The 16165-nt window shown below is 46.6% G+C and overlaps 1 protein-coding gene across 1 annotated transcript in view; it reads right to left on the minus strand.

The window, feature by feature from the left end:
- The window catches only part of LOC118390648 (follistatin-related protein 4-like), a 294535-nt gene extending 288626 nt beyond the window's left edge, over nucleotides 1–5909 (minus strand). Inside the window, exon 1 of the mRNA XM_052529604.1 lies at nucleotides 5688–5909. The gene's annotated coding sequence lies outside the window, so the exon portion shown is untranslated. The remainder of the gene's footprint in view (nucleotides 1–5687) is intronic.
- Nucleotides 5910–16165: the final 10256 nt, after the last annotated feature.

Raw genomic sequence — 16165 nt, forward strand, 5'->3', positions numbered from 1 at the left:
GTCTGTAAAATGAATTATGCGAGAAATGGCGGTGGAAAGTTAACTTGGAGTCACGCGATGATATGGTGTGTAGTCCTCTCACTACTACTCCGGAAACCATGCCGTTTATTAGACTACAGATGAAATAAATGATGATGACCACAGGTTGGTGAAACCATGCAGTTTATTAGACTACAGATGAAATAAATGATGATGACCACAGGTTGGTGAAACCATGCCGTTTATTAGACTACAGATGAAATAAATGATGATGACCACAGGTTGGTGAAACCATGCAGTTTATTAGACTACAGATGAAATAAATGATGATGACCACAGGTTGGTGAAACCATGCAGTTTATTAGACTACAGATGAAATAAATGATGATGACCACAGGTTGGTGAAACCATGCCGTTTATTAGACTACAGATGAAATAAATGATGATGACCACAGGGTGGTGAAAGCGCACGGTGATCTTCATTCTCCTTTCCAATAAGTATCGAGGGTCTTATTCTGGTGACATGATAATCGAATATTGACAGCCATTTGACAAATAAAAAAAATATTGTACATTTTGAGTGCACTACGTCATCATGCTGTGATTTTTATCGACCACATTTCCATTTGGTGAAAACATACCACTGGGGGGAGGGAAAATGTGCGTATTTTATTTATGCGGATTCTAGACTTTTCGCATGAAAATCTGTCGCCAATTGGATGTAAACCTAACTACAGTTGAATACCCTTCAATGTCATAAGTACATTGAAAATACTTAAACTGTGTACACTTTGGAGAGGTGTATGGCCACTTGGAGACACTAGTTAGTCCTCCCAATCAAACCCTTTAAAAACATTTTGTCTTATGTTGCACCAACCACACATATTCAAATCATGTTACTAAATATATGAGAATATTTTTCAGATTTGGTTATCATGAAATGCGGCGAAAGGTACAGTAAAAGTAAATTGCGCATAAAATCAACTGTGTAATGTTTGGATTCAGTCTTGTGTCAGGTGAATTGTTAATAACATTCTCATAAACACAAACAAGCAATAGGCCACAGCTCGCTTCACAGCTGCTTCCCGCCAAAATACAATGAAACTCGAGGTATTGTAGCCCCCAGCTCTCTATACGTAGCGTTGGACCCTATCTGGCGCGCTTTGCTTGTTGCTTTTGACGCCACAAGCCAGCTCTGCCTCGATTTTGCCGCCCGCCGCCCTATTTTCATTGAAGTCAATGAGATCTTTGCATGTGTAAGCGCCTTAACGCCAGCACTCTGAAACAGAGACAAGAATGGCAGTAAACCGGCAGTAACCAGATGGCCCATATCTTTCCCATAATGCCCCAGACACTAAAGCAGTGTATTGAACTTAAAGGGTTCTGTCCGAATACCCATACTTGCGTTCTATATAGTAGGCATTCAGGGCCTGTGAAAAAAATGTAGCAGGCTTTAAATGCCCGGATGCCGTACTCATTTCGGTTTTTAATCTAATAGAATTTGCTGCAAACTATTGAGGAAGATAATCATTTTTCGAGACCCACGTGTATTTGGCGTTTATTGGGATGAACCAAGCGATATCCGCTAGATGGGCAATCTGCAAAGTTAAAACGGTCTATATCGTAAAAATGTATGAGTTTAGGGATTCTGGTTAGCAGTGTGATTAAGTTTAGGGTTAAAATTAGGTTTAAAATCAGATTTTATGACTGTGGCTGTGCCAGGTAGTGCAGAGCTGCCTCCAGAACAAGATTCCTGACGAAAAACACTAATCTGCGTATGACAACAGCTGATAATCAATTGAGGGTACTAGCTGTTCCAAAATTAACGATTTGAGGGAATCAACGCAATTGCGCATTAAATGACCCATTCTGAGTAGGATGGGTTTATGCTGAGATGTGTTGCTTACTGCCTTCGTGTTTTACTAAACAGTACGTTCTAAATAGTATGTAGTATGATTTGTACACAGTATGCAATTTAAATAAGTAATAGGCAAGCAAGATTGTGGACACTGCCCATGACTGCATGCTGACAGGCCTGTACCAGCAAGGCCTATACCAGCAGCTCTGATGGGTGTATTGTTTAATGTTATTACTCAATATGCTGAGTAATGTTTACAACAATGCAAAGTCTAATTTGGTCATCATCATAGTTTAGAATTGTTTGAAGCAAAAATATTAGCAAATTCTCCAAGTAACTAAATTTTCACATCGAACAGCACACAGATAACCACTAATGACACACTTGCTATCCAACATAATTTGAGAGTCAAGCACTTCTAATCCTAGGAACTAGGATTCTCAGTAGCTAGCGACTAGCCTTTCTGGGAGACCTTACAATTAATTATTGTCTGACAATTTCTCTTGTCCCCGCTCTATCTCTATAGAACAGAGACTCAGAGCTCTAAGACCCAGAAAACAATAACACAGAACCTACTCCCTTCCATAGAAGACACCTGCCTACTTCGCTGGAGAGAGGGCCTCTCTGCTCTCGTGGCTGACATTGACTTTCCTTTGACAAGATTCTGTGACCAGGTCTATAGCCTAAGGGTGTTAAAACTCGCATACAGCTTGTCAGCTAGTGAGAGATACACACCGTGACCTGTTAAAGCCAGAGAAGTAGAAAAACCCCACAGGATATTACACGACTTGAAGACGAAAGGAATACAGCAATAACGTACTACCGGGTGGTCTTGTCTTGCAGATCAAGTAGTTGCACTTGCTGATATTCTGATATGCCAGTGAAATTCAAGTGAAACTGGCATAGGAGAAGTGCAGCTCTCTCTCTCTCTCTCTCTATTACATATGAATTTAAGCAACCGATCACAATCCTCCTACACTGCTCTCATCTGATTCTGTGATTCAGACAGCAAGCCAGCCACACAGCACTATTCGTTCCAATAGTATTGGCCATGCACTGAGCTCAAACTGCTAGCTCTAAATGTAATGCAGTAGAAAAGGTCATTCCAAAAGTTCAACAAAAGTGATCAGAATGTCAAGTGAAGAACCAGCGAGCCATTCACCATACATTGGATCCAGTGCGCTTAGGAAAACGCAATAAACGCAAAGAACATCTAATATTGGTCTCTTATGTTTCAGAGTCTTACTTGTTATAGCCATGAAGTAATAATGTTGAAGTCTCATTATGTTGAAGCTTTCAATATATTCTCAATACAATGTCGTACAGTAGCTAAGCCATTCAGTTTTTATTCAATCTGTTGTTAACGTCATTTCATAAGTTAAGTAAACAAGTCATCTTATCTGGTCGACTCAGTACGACATGTTTGATCTGCTAGTGCACACTGTGGGCAGTGAGTCACCCATCATTTCATGTTAATATCATGTTTCTATATCGGTGCGTGAGTCAATAGATTAGTCATGTAAATGTATTATACAAACACATTTATTGCACATTAGCAAGCATCAAAGTGATTAGAATTATATTACATGCAACTATGTATGTTTCTGTTGTAGACTTAAAAATATAATAATAATAATAATGTAAGTAAATCAGTTTCCACTCCAGACGAATAGCAAATGCAAATAGAAAAATAAATGCTGCTACATTTGCATTCAAAGGTACTCTCACTAATATGTCCCATCTGTCAAACTAAGTGCTCTAGCAACAACATGGTATTACAGGAGCAGTGAACAGAAACAGTGACTGGCAAAGCACAAAAAATAAGCAATTCTTCAAATGTAACACCCACTCTTCATTTAAGCTTCGCATCATGCTACCAACAATGATCAATAACAGAATAGCATCATACTATTTTCTAGTTCTAGTTCTAATCAGCTAGCGACTAGCCTTTCTGGGCGGCAGGGTAGTCTAGTGGTTAGAGTGTTGGACTAGTAACCGGAAGGATGCAAGTTCAAACCCCTGAGTTGACAAGGTACAAATCTGTCATTCTGCCCCTGAACAGGCAGTTAACCCACTGTTCCTAGGCCGTCATTGAAAATAAGAATGTGTTCTTAACTGACTTGCCTAGTTAAATAAAGGTAAAAATAAAAAATCAAAGGCCTCCATTCCCTCTGCAGAACTGTACCACAAATATAATGGCACATGTATTCCCCACTGCAGTAAGAGAACACCTTTGAGGGAATCAGATAATTAAATCCGGGGATAATAAAGACTCAGAAATCAGAGAGCCTGTCCGAGGAAAATAAAGGACACTTTAATGTATCTCTATGAATGTAATGCCTGGAAAGGAGCTTAACTTCCACTCTAACCATTCCTGTTGGAGGAGAAGTCTGTATGAGTCATTATATCCTATTTTCCATGGAACTGCAACGGTAGTAATCTATGGAACACGGAGCCATAATGTCAGTTAATAAGTTATTGACACGAATAGATTTTCAGCCGCAACAAACAGTCAGCAAGTCAGTCACTTCGTGATGCAGTTTAAGTTGTGCTATAGGCTACGAACACTGGGAATATAGAAAGGGGTAAGGAAAATACAGCAGCCTAAGCTAAGCCATAGCGAGCATCTCCTTGCACATTTTCTGAGACACCGTGCAGAAATGACAGGTTACAAGGTTACAGGTCGTCATTCAATCGTATAGGGCTCTAAATTAGTTGTAGGTAGTTGCAGGCAGGCACGTCGTGTTCTGAATGCTGAACTTATTTTTGAAATGAAAGGAGATCCACCCACGGTGTATGCGGTGACTGAAAGAAATCCGTAGGAGTGAATGGCCGTATTTCAGCACCATGGACAGCTCCATTGTTACCGCTAGACAGTGCGCAAAGTCATTCCTACACACCATAGCCATACACGTTGCTATACACTGTTTCCTCACAGATTTCCAACTTCTCAGCTACAAGCTATAGCCTACAGGCTGACTGTAAAATTATAGTGGTTTTGGAGAGTGTACAGAATGTATGGCCACACGGATTTGACGCTGCCTCGGTGCGTAAGACCCGTGCGTTTCTCCTGTTCAGGAATTTCACCATGCACGTTTCATGATTCACCTCCAATTGAACACAAATACAGTAGGGCTGCCGACTGTTTCAGGAGAGTCCATCGTGCACTGCCAATGAGTCACACTACGGACCTAGGATGCAGAAATGTGGCTGCGTGTCCCATTGATATTATTTTAGTGCAATGCTGACCACATCCAGGGCATCCAAACAGAATTCAGAGACAGAGAAAAACGGGGCCAGTATAACCTCTCCCGGCCGGAACATGTTTCTGTGAAACTGTGGGAAAATAAATCAAATCTGTGTTGATAGCCTAAGTTAAAACATAAACCGTTAAGAAAGCCGCAGTAGTAGAAGCCTATCTGACAGACTATAATAATATTGGTAACGTATGCTAGTCAACCTAAAACGAACGTGTTATTAACTATAAAAGCTGCTTTGTCCGAGGAGAATAGTCTACCCCAACATTTATAATGGTATGGTATTATAGTACCATTCATGTCATTGACATCCCACCCATGTGTTGAGAATTAAATTTAAATGGGTTAAAACCCATTTTTGTGACAGGGAATGTTGGAGTAGCCTATACTGCATAATTAATACACATTTTCTCAATTATTCAGAAAACTGATTAAAAAATCCTGTCGCATTTGTCTTCTTCATCCATTAGTTGTCTTATCCAATCACACGCATATATTACCAAACGCCCAGATAACACGCAACATATAAGCGTCCCTAAATTATCAAACAAGTATTGTCAATTTCTCTCATTCAAACATAATTGCCTTCTTACCTGTCCTATTCCACTTGCGATGAAAAATAAATATGCCAGCAAATATGCCACGACAGATGTACGATTCAGTGTATGGTGCGCAACGACTTTCTTAGTTCCAGCCTCTGCCCGGTTGCAGATTAGTCTTGTGTGTGACGGGCTTTATTGAATTAGGCTCGCGAATAAGCATGCGTTGGATGTTCCCACTTCTAGCAGCGGTGCTCCATTCTCCAGCTCTGAGTGCCTCTCACTACCGGCTTGCCCTATTTCAACGGCTTTAGTCTACACTTCTTTTGACGTCACCCGCTGCATACAAATATCTGCAGACTCCGCGCCACGAGCGACACTTGTGTCCACGTTTACGTGGCATGTCTGACCTGTGAACCCCAACTGGGCAGGTAGCCACGGAAAATGAAAAACGGTTTTATAATAATCGTTAAGAGGCTTGCTCATACATTATTATGCCAAGTCTTACAATGCATTATAATGCCAACATAAGGTCGGCCTATTCCTCCTCTCAGTGTTAAAGTGACCAATGTGTTCACTGAGTTAATATCATCATTCTACTTACATGAACTTGCTTTTATTTGTTAAACTTGGCAAACAGTACTGTCATTACATTGGTAGACATGCACTGTCATTGATTTGACAGGCTTTTTTTCTCTACCCTGTTATAGCAGTGCCAAATCTGTCAGCACGGACCCTTATTCAATTACTGCATCAATGGCTAATCAACATCATGCTATTACTTTTCAAAAGCTATTAGATGCCAGGGACAGATGCTTTGCCATATCAGAACACATTTCAGAAATTATACATTGTAGTCCAGACAATCTGTCAGGATACAATTAATTATGAACATTAATTTTACAGCAGTCTACCTAATGTCCATCAGTAACATCAGGTGTTTCCATGGTTAAATGGTTAAGCCCCTCTTAACATCATGGAGTTGGTGGCTCCTATCTGCTAACCCAGGGTCACATTTCTCTATCCTCCCAATGGTTAAGGAACAATTCTATGGTAATGGCTTATGCTGAGACTCTCTCTCTCTCTCTCTCTCTCTCTCTCTCTCTCTCTCTCTCTCTCTCTCTCTCTCTCTCTCTCTCTCTCTCTCTCTTCTCCCACCCGCCCACCCTCGTCTGTCTCTCTCCTTATGTTGGCCTTCTCTCCTTAACCAGCATGCCACACTCTATGGAATCAAAAGGCTTGCACTGCTAATAAAATTATTTATTTTCTTGATAAATATTTCAGAGTTGTATGCAATTTTGATGGATGCCCCATTATGGTATCTTGTAAGGATTGATAATGCCATGTGTTGTGTCTCTCCCTGCTTAAACACAATTGTTAATTGAGGGAAGTCATCAAGTGAGAAGGAAAGTGAGTGGATGTAGAGTTCAACAATAATTGGGTCAGTGTGAGGAGGTTAGCCTGAGATGGAAGTAGTCTGAGTTTGCCCCTTACCATAGATCTAGTATTAGATCACCCAATCCCATATCTTCAATTTAGGGCAATTCCATAGTAACGGAATTAAGGTGAAACTCCGATTTTTTTTACTTTAAAATGTATACCAGACACAAACGATTGATTTCAGAGTTCAACAAACCATATAACTCTATGCACAAGGACTACTTTTAACAATTTCCATGGAATATTTCACAAAAACACATTTACAGGGAGAACTGTGCAGACTCAACATTTGGTAACAGAATACAACTGATTATTCTGTTACAAAACTTTGAATCTGCACAGTTTTTCCAGTGTTAAAAAAAAATACTGTAGTCATTGTGCATTGAGTTGTAATGGTTTGTTAAACTTTGAAATCAGTGTTTCTTGTTTGGTATCTGAGTCTCACCTTAATTCTGTTACTGTGGAATTGTCGTAAGGTCAAGATATAGGGTTGTTCTGATACCAGATCTATGGTAAGAGGCAAACTCAGGCTACTTCCATCTCAGGCTAACTTCCTCCACTGACCCATCTCTTTTTAAAATCTCCATCCACTCACTTCCTCTTTCCTTCTCACTTTCCCTCAATGAACCATTGTTTTTAAGCACAAGACACAACGCATGATGCTATAACTGATCCTTACAAGATACAAGAATGAGGACAGCTCTGAAATATTTATGCTCAATGTAACATTTATCAAGAAAATCAATAATTTTATTAACAGTGCAAGCCATAGACTGCTGCATGCTGTATAAGGAGAGAAGGCCACCATAAGGAGAGGGACACAGAGAGGGAGAGAGAGACAACAGAGGGAGAGGAGAGAGAGAGAGAGAGAGAGAGAGAGAGAGAGAGAGAGAGCACAATACAGAGGAGGGAGAGAGAGATACAAAGGAGGGAGAGAGAGAGACAAAGGAGGGGGAGAGAGATACAAAGGAGGGAGTGAGAGAGAGAGAGAGAGAGAGAGAAGAGAGGGAGAAAGAGAGAGAGAGAGAGAGCGATACAAAGGAGGGAGAGAGAGAGAGAAGAGAGGGAGAGAGAGAGAGAGAGAGAGAGAGAGAGAGAGAGAAGAGAGGGAGAAAGAGAGAGAGATACAAAGGAGGGAGAGGTTAGGGAGAGAGATACAAAGGAGGGAGAGAGAGAGAGAGAGAGAGAGAGAGACAGAGAGAGAGAGAGAGAGAGAAGAGAGGGAGAGAGGGAGATACAAAGGAGGAGAGAGAGATACAAAGGAGGAGAGAGAGAGAGAGACAAAGGATGGGGAGAGAGATACAAAGGAGGGAGAGAGAGAGAGAGAGAGAGAGAGAGAGAGAGAGAGGGAGAAGAGAGAGAGAGAGAGAGAGCGATACAAAGGAGGGAGGGAGAGAGAGAGAGAGAGAGGAGAGAGAGAGAGAGAGAGAGAGAGAGAGAGAGAGAGAGAAGAGAGGGAGAAAGAGAGAGAGATACAAAGGAGGGAGAGGTTAGGGAGAGAGATACAAAGGAGGGAGAGAGAGAGAGAGAGAGAGAGAGAGAGAGAGAGAGAGAGAGAGAGAGAGAGAGAGAAGAGAGGGAGAAAGAGAGAGAGAGATACAAAGGAGGGAGAGAGAGAGAGACAAAGGAGGGGGAGAGAGATACAAAGGAGGAGAGAGAGAGAGAGAGAGAGAAGAGAGGGAGAGAGCGATACAAAGGAGGGAGAGAGAGTGAGAGAAGAGAGGGAGAGAGAGGGAGAGAGGGAGAGATACAAAGGAGGGAGAGGTTAGGGAGAGAGATACAAAGCAGGGAGAGAGAGAGAGAGAGAGAGAGAGAGAGAGAGAGAGAGAGAGAGAGAGAGAGAGAGAGAGAGAGAGAGAGAGAAGAGAGGGAGAAAGAGAGAGAGATACAAAGGAGGGAGAGAGAGAGAGAGAGAAGAGAGGGAGAAAGAGAGAGAGAGAGCGATACAAAGGAGGCACAGAGAGATACAAAGGAGAGAGAGAGAGAGAAGAGAGGGAGAGAGAGAGAAAGAGAAGAGAGGGAGAAAGAGAGAGAGAGAGATACAAAGGAGGGAGAGGTTAGGGAGAGAGATACAAAGGAAGGACAGAGCGAGAGAGAGAGAGAGAGAGAGAGAGAGAGAGAGAGAGAGAGAGAGAGAGAGAGAGAGAGAGCGATACAAAGGAGGGAGAGAGAGATACAAATGAGGGAGAGAGAGAGAGAGACAAAGGAGAGAGAGAGAGATACAAAAGAGGGAGAGAGAGATACAAAGGAGGGAGAGAGAGATACAAAGGAGGGAGAGAGAGATACAAAGGAGGGAGAGAGAAAGAGAGAGAGAGCGATACAAAGGAGGGAGGGGTTAGGGAGAGAGATACAAAGGAGGGAGAGAGAGGGGGAGTGGGAGGGAGAGATAGATACAAAGGAGGGAGAGAGCGATACAAAGGAGGGAGAGAGAGATACAAAGGAGGGAGAGAGATACAAAGGAGGGAGAGATACAAAGGAGGGAGACAGAGATATATACAAAGGAGGGAGAGGTTAGGGAGAGAGATACAAAGGAGGGAGAGAGAGAGAGATACAAAGGAGGGAGAGAGAGAGAGAGAGAGAGAGAGAGAGAGAGAGAGAGAGAGAGAGAGAGAGAGAGAGAGATACAAAGGAGGGAGAGGTTAGGGAGAGAGATATAAAGGAGGGAGAGAGAGAGAGAGAGAGAGAAGAGAGAGAGAGAGAGAGAGAGAGAGCGATACAAAGGAGGGAGAGAGATACAAAGGAGGGTGAGAGAGAGAGAGAGACAAAGGAGGGAGAGAGAGATACAAAGGAGGGAGGAAGAGATACAAAGGAGGGAGAGAGAGAGACAAAGGAGAGAGAGAGAGAGAGAGAGAGAGAGAGACAAAGGAGAGAGAGAGAGAGATACAAAAGAGGGAGAGAGAGATACAAAGGAGGGAGAGAGAGAGAGAGATACAAAGGAGGGAGAGGTGAGGGAGAGAGATACAAAGGAGGGAGAGAGAGAGATACAATGGAGGGAGAGAGAGAGAGAGAGAGAGAGAAGAGAGGGAGAAAGAGAGAGAGAGATACAAAGGAGGGAGAGGTTAGGGAGAGAGATACAAAGGAGGGAGAGAGAGAGAGAGAGAGAAGAGAGGGAGAAAGAGAGAGAGAGATACAAAGGAGGGAGAGAGAGAGAGATACAAAGGAGGGAGAGGTTAGGGAGAGAGATACAAAGGAGGGAGAGAGAGAAATATAAAGGAGAGAGAGAGAGAGAGAGAGAGAGAGAGAGAGAGAGGGAGAGGGAGAAGAGAGGGAGAACGAGAGAGAGAGAGAGATACAAAGGAGGGAGAGAGAGAGAGAGAGAGATACAAAGGAGGGAGAGGTTAGGGGGAGAGATATAAAGGAGGGAGAGAGAGAGAGAGAGAGAGAGAGAGAGAAGAGAGGGAGAAATAGAGAGAGAGATACAAAGGAGGGAGAGGTTAGGGAGAGAGATACAAAGGAGTGAGAGGTTAGGGAGAGAGATACAAAGGAGGGAGAGAGAGAGAGAGAGAAGAGAGGGAGAAAGAGAGAGAGATACAAAGGAGGGAGAGAGAGAGAGATACAAAGGAGGGAGAGGTTAGGGAGAGAGATACAAAGGAGGGAGAGAGAGAAATACAAAGGAGGGAGAGAGAGAGAGAGAGAGAGAGAGGGGGAGAAGAGAGGGAGAACGAGAGAGAGAGATACAAAGGAGGGAGAGAGAAAGAGAGATAAAAGGGAGGGAGAGGTTAGGGGGAGAGATATAAAGGAGGGAGAGAGAGAGAGAGAGAGAGGGAGAAGAGAGGGAGAAATAGAGAGAGAGATACAAAGGAGGGAGAGAGAGAGAGAAGAGAGGGAGAAAGAGAGAGAGAGATACAAAGGAGGGAGAGAGAGATACAAAGGAGGGAGAGGTTAGGGAGAGATACAAAGGAGGGAGAGAGAGAGAGAGAGAGAGAGAGAGAGAGAGAGAGAGAGAGAGAGAGAGAGAGAGAGAGAGAGAGAGAGAGAGAGAGAGAGAGAGGGAGAAAGAGAAAGAGAGACAAGAGAGGGAGAGGTTAGGGAGAGAGATACAAAGGAGGGAGAGAGAGAGAGAGATACAAAGGAGGGAGGGAGAGAGAGAGAGAGAGAGAGAGAGAGAGAGAGAAGAGAGGCAGAAAGAGAGAGAGAGATACAAAGGAGGGGAGAGAGAGAGAGATACGAAGGAGGGAGAGATACAAAGGAGGGAGAGAGTGAGAGAGATACAAAGGAGGGAGAGAGAGAGAGAGAGAGAGATACAAAGGAGGGAGAGAGAGGTAGAGAGAGAAGAGAGAGAGAAAGAGAGAGAGAGATACAAAGGAGGGAGAGAGGGAGAGAGAGATACAAAGGAGGGAGAGGTTAGGGAGAGAGATACAAAGGAGGGAGAGAGAGGGGGAGTGGGAGGGAGAGAGATACAAAGGAGGGAGAGACAGAGGGAGAGGGAGGGAGAGAGATACAAAGGAGCGAGAGGGAGGGAGGGAGAGCGATACAAAGGAGGGAGTGTAACGGCGTTCTTCGTTTGTCAAAAGAGAGCCGGACCGAAATGCAGCGTGGTGGTTACTCATGACTTTAATGAAGAAAGTGACACATGAAATAACTATACAAATACAAAACAACAAACGGAACGTGAAACCTAATTACAGCCTATCTAGTGAAACTACACAGAGACAGGAACAATCACCCACGAAAAACAATGCGAAACCCAGGCTACCTAAATACGGTTCCCAATCAGAGACAACGAGAATCACCTGACTCTGATTGAGAACCGCCTCAGGCAGCCAAGCCTATGCAACACCCCTACACAGCCGCGATCCCAAATACTACAAACCCCAATACGAAAATACAATAAACCCATGTCACACCCTGGCCTGAACAAATAATAAAGAAAATACAAAATACTAAGACCAAGGCGTGACAGAACCCCCCTAAGGTGCCGACTCCCGGACGCACCTCAAAACCATAGGGAGGGTCCGGGTGGGCGTCTGTCCATGGTGGCGGTTCCGGCTCGGGACGTGGACCCCACTCCATTAATGTCCTAGTTCCTCCCCTTCGCGTCCTGGGATAATCCACCCTCGCCGCCGACCAAGGCCTAATAGTCCTCACCCAGAACCCCACTGAATTGAGGAGCAGCTCGTGACTGAGGGGCAGCTCGGGACTGAGGGACAGCTCGGGACTGAGGGACAGCTTGGGACTGAGGGACAGCTCGGGACTGAGGGGCAGCTCGGGACTGAGGCAGCTCGGGACTGAGGCAGCTCGGGACTGAGGGGAAGCTCGGGACTGAGAGGCAGCTCGGGACTGAGGGGCAGCTCGAGACTGAGGGGCAGCTCGAGACTGAGGGGCAGCTCGAGACTGAGGGGAAGCCCAGTACTGAGAGGAAGCCCAGTACTGAGAGGAAGCCCAGTACTGAGAGGAAGCCCAGTACTGAGATGAAGCTCAGGCAGGTAGTAGGCTCCGGTAGATCCTGGCTGGCTGGCGGATCTGGAAGATTCTGGTTGACTAGCAGATCTGGAAGAGACTGGTTGACTGGCAGATCTGGAAGAGACTGGTTGACTGGCAGATCTGGAAGAGACTGGTTGACTGGCAGATCTGGAAGAGACTGGTTGACTGGCAGATCTAGCTGCTCTATGCAGACTGACAGCACCTTGCAGACTGACAGCTCTGGTTGCTCCATGCAGGCTGACAGCACCCTGCAGACTGGCAGCTCCTTGCAGACTGACAGCTCCTTGCAGACTGGCAGCTCTGGCTGCTTTATGCAGACTGACAGCTCTGGCTGCTTCATACAGACTGACAGCTCTGACTGCTCCATGCAGGCTGACAGCACCCTGCAGACTGGCAGCTCTTTGCAGACTGACAGCTCCTTGCAGACTGGCAGCTCCTTGCAGACTGGCAGCTCTTTGCAGACTGACAGCTCTGGCTGCTTCATGCAGACTGACAGCTCTGACTGCTCCATGCAGGCTGACAGCACCCTGCAGACTGGCAGCTCCTTGCAGACTGACAGCTCCTTGCAGACTGACAGCTCCTTGCAGACTGGCAGCTCCTTGCAGACTGACAGCTCTGGCTGCTTCATGCAGACTGACAGCTCTGGTTGCTTCATGCAGACTGACAGCACCTTGCAGACTGGCAGCTCAGGCTGCTCCGAACAGGCAGGAGGCTCCGGCAGCGCTGTAGAGGAGGAAGGCTCTGATAGCGCTGAACAGGCGGGAGACTCCGACAGCGCAGGAGGGACGGAAGGCTCTGGCTGTGCTGAACAGGCGAGGCGCACAGAAGGCCTGGTGCATGGTGCTGGAACTGGTGATACTGGATGCAACAACCCTACACAGCCGCGATCCCAAATACTACAAACCCCAATACGAAAATACAATAACCCCATGTCACACCCTGGCCTGAACAAATAATAAAGAAAACACAAAATACTAAGACCAAGGCGTGACAGGGAGAGGTTAGGGAGAGAGATACAAAGGAGGGAAAGAGAGAGAGAGAGAGAGAGAGAGAGAGAGAGAGAGAGAGAGAGAGAGAGAGAGAGAGAGAGAGAGAGAGAGAGAAGAGAGGGAGAAAGAGAGAGAGATACAAAGGAGGGAGAGTGTCACGTCTAGTCAAGGTGGGTGGAATCAGGCGCAGAGAGCAAATAGTGATAAGTAGTTTATTCTCCGGTGAACAAAAATAAACACGGACAACCCAAAATACAAACAGGGTGAAATGATCCAAAACAGGATAACAGACAAACCGGAGAATAACTAAACACAAAAACACCGACAGGCGAAACTTAATGACAAAACAAACAATCCCGCACAAAACAAGGGCGGGACAACCTACATTATATACAGATACTAATTAACTAACACACAGGTGAAAACAATCAGACAAAACCAACAGATACACGAAAAGGGATCGGTAGTGGCTAATAGGACGGTGACGACGACCGCCGAGCACCGCCCGAACGGGCAAGAGAGCCTACCTCGGCGGAAGTCGTGACAGTACCCCCCCGACGCGCGGCTCCCGCAGCGCGCCGCCACCGTCCTCGAGGACGACCCGGAGGACGAGGTGCTGGGCGATCCGGGTGGAGGCGGTGGAATTCTATCAGGAGAGAAGGGTCCAAAATGTCCCTCACCGGAACCCAGCATCTCTCCTCCGGGCCGTACCCCTCCCAGTCCACGAGGTACTGTAGGCCCCCCACCCGGCGTCTAGAATCCAGAATGCCGCGAACTGTATACGCCGGGGGCCCATCGATGTCCAGAGGGGGCGGAGGGACCTCAGACACCTCGCCTTCTTGCAGGGGACCAGCCACCACCGGCCTGAGGAGAGACACATGAAACGAGGGTTTTAATACGGTAATACCTAGGAAGTTGTAACCTATAACACACCTCGTTTATTCTCCTCAGGACTTTGAACGGCCCCACACACTGCGGCCCCAGCTTCCGACACGGCAGGCGGAGGGACAGGTTTCGGGTCGAGAGCCAGACCCGGTCCCCCGGTGCAAACACGGGGGTCTCACTGCGGTGCTGGTCAGCGCTCCTCTTCTGCCGTTCTCCCGCTAACCGTAATGAGTCCTGAACGGCTTTCCAGGTGTCCTTGGAGCGCTGTACCCATTCCTCCACCGCAGGAGCCTCGGTCTGACTCTGATGCCATGGAGCCAGGACCGGCTGGTAACCTAACACACACTCAAAAGGAGACAAGTTAGTAGAGGAGTGGCGTAAGGAGTTCTGGGCTAGTTCGGTCCATGGAACATACCTTGCCCACTCACCAGGCCGGTCCCGACAGTAGGACCGCAGAAACCTGCCCACATCCTGGTTAACGCGCTCCACCTGCCCATTACTCTCGGGGTGAAAACCTGAGGTTAAGCTAACCGAGACCCCCAGTCTCTCCATAAACGCCCTCCACACTCTGGACGTGAATTGGGGACCCCGATCAGAGACTTTGTCCTCAGGCACCCCATAGTGCCGGAAGACATGGGTAAACAAAGCCTCAGCAGTCTGCAGGGCCGTAGGAAGACCGGGCAACGGAATAAGACGACAGGACTTAGAAAACCGATCCACAACGACCAGGATCGTAGTACTTCCCTGGAACGGGGGAAGGTCGGTAAGAAAATCCAACGATAAATGTGTCCACGGACGTTGTGGAACGGGGAGGGGTTGTAATTTCCCTCTAGGTAGGTGCCGAGGAGCCTTGCTCTGAGCACACACTGAGCAGGAGGAGACATAAAATCTCACGTCTTTACCCAGTGTGGGCCACCAGTATCTCCCTCTCAGACTCTGCACTGTCCTCTTGATACCAGGATGACCCGAGGAGGGAAGAGTATGATCCCCACCAAATCAGCTTGTCCCGGACCACCCTCGGCACGTACGTGGTCCCTACTGGACAGTTAGGAGGGGCCGGCTCTGACCGTGAGGCCCTCTCTATCTCAGCATCTACCTCCCATACCACCGGTGCCACAAGACATGACGGTGGAATGATGGGAGTTGGCTCTACTGACCGTTCCTCTGTATCATAGAGGCGAGACAGTGCGTCAGCTTTGGTGTTTTGGGAGCCTGGCCGATATGTGAGGGTAAACTGGAACCTAGTAAAAAACATGGCCCATCTAGCCTGACGTGGATTTAGTCTCTTAGCTTCCCGGATGTACTCGAGATTACGATGGTCAGTCCAGATGAGAAAAGGGTATTTAGCTCCCTCAAGCCAATGTCTCCACACCTTCAGAGCCTTGACTACAGCTAACAACTCCCGGTCCCCCACATCATAGTTTCGCTCCGCTGGGCTGAGCTTGCTCGAAAAGAAAGCACACGGGCGGAGTTTGGATGGCACGCCCGAGCGTTGGGACAGCACGGCTCCAACCCCAGCCTCGGACGCATCCACCTCCACTATGAACGCTAAAGAGGGGTCCGGATGCGCCAACACGGGCGCATTGGTGAACAGCTCCTTCAGACGACTGAAAGCTCTGCCCGCCTCTGCTGACCAGCGCAAGCGCACCGGTCCTCCCTTCAGCAGTGAGGTGATGGGAGCAGCCACCTGACCAAAACCCCGGATAAACCTCCGGTAGTAATTGGCAAACCCTAAAAACCGCTGCACTTCCGGCCAATTACGCACGGCTGTAACGCGATCATCCTCCATCACCA

Source organism: Oncorhynchus keta, chromosome 11, assembly GCF_023373465.1.
Source record: "Oncorhynchus keta strain PuntledgeMale-10-30-2019 chromosome 11, Oket_V2, whole genome shotgun sequence".
Taxonomy (NCBI): Eukaryota; Metazoa; Chordata; class Actinopteri; order Salmoniformes; family Salmonidae; genus Oncorhynchus; species Oncorhynchus keta.